Here is a 3,804-nt window from a genome sequence, read left to right as displayed (position 1 = left end):
TTGAAAGAGTAGTTGAAAGACCTTCTAGATAAGGGTTTCATCAGACCTAGTATTTCGCCATGGGGTGCACCAGTGTTGTTCGTGAAAAAGAAAGATGGGTCTCTCAGAATGTGCATTAATTATCGACAGTTGAACAAAGTCACAATCAAGAATAAGTATCCCATCCCCAGGATTGATGACTTGTTTGACCAACTTCAGGGTGCTAGTCATTTCTCAAAGATAGACCTCAGATCAGGTTATCATTAGCTTAGAGTCAGAGATAGTGACATTCCGAAGACAGCCTTTAGAACTCGGTATGGTCATTACGAATTTGTAGTTATGTCATTTGGACTAACCAATGCTCTTGCAGTTTTCATAGATTTGATGAACAGAGTGTTCAAGCAGTACTTAGACTTGTTCGTTATCGTCTTTATTGATGATATCCTCATTTACTCTAGGATGAGGAAGAACATGCGAGTCATTTGAGAGTTGTTCTGCAAACTCTCAAAGATCACCAGTTATTTGCAAAATTTACAAGTGCGAGTTTTGGTTACAATCAGTTGCTTTACTTGGGCATATTGTGTCTAGTTAAGGATTCGAGTAAATTCCCAGAAGATAGAAGCAGTGAAACAATGGCCCAGACCTACCTCTGCTACAGATATCAGAAGTTTCTTAGGTCTAGCGGGCTATTACAGACGGTTCGTGGAAGGATTTTCATCCATAGCCTCACCATTGACTAAGTTGACTCAGAAGATGGTCAAGTTTTGATGGTCAGATGATTGTGAGAAAAGCTTCGCAGAATTGAAAACTAGGTTGACTACAACTCCTGTCTTGAATCTACCAGAGGGTTCAGATGGTTATGTGATCTATTGCGATGCAATCCAGGGTCGAACCTTTGGTTTGTGTTGTTGATGCAGCGAGGTAAGGTTATAACTTATGCTTCTAGACAGCTTAAGGTACATGAGAAGAATTATCCGACTCATGACCTCGAGCTTACAAGAGTGGTGTTTGCACTCAAGATTTGGAGGCATTACTTGTATGGTGTTCATGTGGATGTGTTCACAAATCATAAGAGCCTCCAGTATGTATTCACCTAGAAAGAGTTGAATCTTCGCAAGAGAAGGTGGCTTGAGTTCCTCAAAGATTATGATATGAGCGTGCATTACCATCCGGGTAAGGCAAATGTAGTAGCAGATGCTCTTAGCAGATTATCCATAGGTAGTGTAGCACATGTTGAGGAAGAAAGAAGAGAGCTAGCAAAGGATGTTCAAAGACTTACTCGCCTAGGAGTTCGTCTTATGAGCATATCAGATGGTGGGGTAACGGTTCAAAATAGGGCAGAATCTTCTTTGGTAGTAGAGGTTAAGGAAAGGCAAGATAGTAATCCAATCTTTCTTGAGCTTAAAGGTGCAGTCCACAATCAGAGAGTGGAGGTTTTCTCCCAAGGGGGAGATGGTGTACTTCACTACCAGGGTCGATTATGTGTTTCTAATGTGGGCAAGTTAAGACAACATATTTTTGCAGAGGCCCATAAATCCAGATATTCTATCCATCCAGGCGCCACTAAGATGTACCGCGATCTGTGGGAAGTCTATTGGTGGAATGGTATGAAAAAAGATATAGCAGACTTTGTGGCTAAGTGCCCCAATTTCTAGCAAGTCAAGGTAGAACATCAGAAACCGGGAGGTATGACTCAAGAGATTGACATTCCTACTTGGAAGTGGGAAGTGATCAACATGGACTTCATCACAGGTTTACCTCGTACTCACAGACAACATGACTCCATTTGGGTGATTGTTGATAGGATTACTAAGTCTTCTCGCTTTTTTGGCGGTCAATACTACAGATTCAGCGGAGGATTACGCCAAGCTTTATATTAATGAGATTGTGAGGTTGCATGGGGTTCCTTTGTCTATCATCTCAGATAGAGGTCCTCTGTTTATCTCTCATTTTTGGAAGTCATTTCAGAAGGATCTTGGTACTCAGGTTAACCTTAGCACAACATTTCATCCACAGATGGATGGTTAGGCAGAGCGTACCATTCAGACCTTAGAGGACATGTTGAGAGCTTGTGTGATCGACTTCAAGGGTAGTTGAGATGATCACCTTCCTCTCATTGAGTTCGCCTACAACAATAGTTACCATTCCAACATTCAGATGGCCCCTTATGAGGCATTGTATGGGCGTAGATGTAGATATCCAGTTTGTTGGTTTGAAGTAGGTGAAGCAGCCTTGATAGGACCAGATTTAGTCCTTGATTCTATGGATAAAGTGCAACTCATTAGAGATAGACTTAAGATTGCTCAGAGTCGCCAAAAGTCTTACGCAGATGTGAGAAGTAGGGAACTAGAGTTCCAAGTTGATGATTGGGTTTTCCTGAAAGTGTCACCTATGAAGAGGGTGATGAGATTTGGCAAGAAAGGGAAGCTCAGTCCCAGATATGTAGGCCCTTACCGGATCTTGAAAAGGATTGGTAGAGTGGCTTATGAGTTAGAGTTGCCAGCAGATTTAGCAGCAGTGCATCCAGTCTTTCACATTTCACTTTTGAAGAAGTGTGTGGGTGATCCAACATCCGTAATGCCATTAAAGATTGTAGTTGTAAAAGATAGCCTTTCTTATGAGGATGTACCGATTGAGATTCTCGATCGTCAAGTTAGAAGGTTGAGAAACAAAGAAGTCGCTTCAGTCAAGGTTTTCTGGAGGAGTCAGTCTGTAGAGGGGAGCTACTTGGGAAGCAGAAGCGGCCATGAAAGCCAAGTATCCTCACCTCTTTCCTTCCGATTCCATTCCAGCTTGAGGTAATAGTTCCTCTTCAGTTTTTCAGTCATTCATGCGCAGATTCAGTCTTAGTATCATGTTCTCTCAGTTTGTACTTGCATTTTCAGCGTATTTACATGTTCTTGGAACTCAGTTCAGTCAGAAATTCAGTTCTCAGTGTTTAGTGGTAGGGATTGCAGCCCTCTCCCTCCATTTCAGCTAGTTTAGTCTTCATTCGAGGACGAATGGTCCCAAGGGGGAGATAATGTAACACCCCGAATCCAAAACAGACCAAAAATGCAAATTTTGAGAAGTTGCAGGTGCAACTTACGGTCACCATCCATTGACCGTAGGTCAGACCACGGCCCGTGCTGGTGGTCGATGGTTCACCACTGCAACCCCTCCCAAACCAGCTCAGAAAATTCGGCTAAGTACCGACTCACGAACATACCCACGGTCCGTAGATCAGACCACGGTTCGTGGTCTGTATCCGTGGATCGACACCTCCTTTACCCAGCCTCTGACACAAACTACGGTCGACCAGCACAGACTGTCATTCGATCCACGGTCCGTATGTCTGACCGTAGATAAGGGTCAGCAGCCAGTTAGCTGAAAATTGTTGATGTGTCAACTTCAGATGGTCATAACCTTTAGCACAAAAGTAATTATGTGTACCATGACCTATGATATGATAGATAATTGAATCCTCTTTCCAATGCCACCGAGTTCGCAAAATTCTGACCTCTGAGTAAAACGTTATGCTCGTTTTAGTGAAGCCCTGTCGGGCAGACTCGACCGACGACTCCAATCAACGGACCGTCGATTGACTTACGGCCCGTAGGTCCAGTCCGTCGGTCACTCCGACAGTAATTAAGTCAGGGGTCTTTTGGTCTTTTCCTATTTTATTGGACCCCTAAGATACGTCGTGTAGACCCTAAATCATGAGGTTTTAGTCAGTTTAAGCCTAGAAACATAACTAGAACTTACCTAAGTCAAATCATTAATCAAACTTAGAAGAATTAGAACGCTAAGAGGAGAAAAGAGGTCAAGAACCCTAGTTCAAGAACG

Source organism: Solanum tuberosum, unplaced genomic scaffold (genome assembly GCF_000226075.1).
Source record: "Solanum tuberosum cultivar DM 1-3 516 R44 unplaced genomic scaffold, SolTub_3.0 scf00081, whole genome shotgun sequence".
Classification (NCBI taxonomy): Eukaryota; Viridiplantae; Streptophyta; class Magnoliopsida; order Solanales; family Solanaceae; genus Solanum; species Solanum tuberosum.
The sequence above is the reverse complement of the archived record's forward strand: the minus strand, read 5'-3'. Positions refer to the sequence as shown.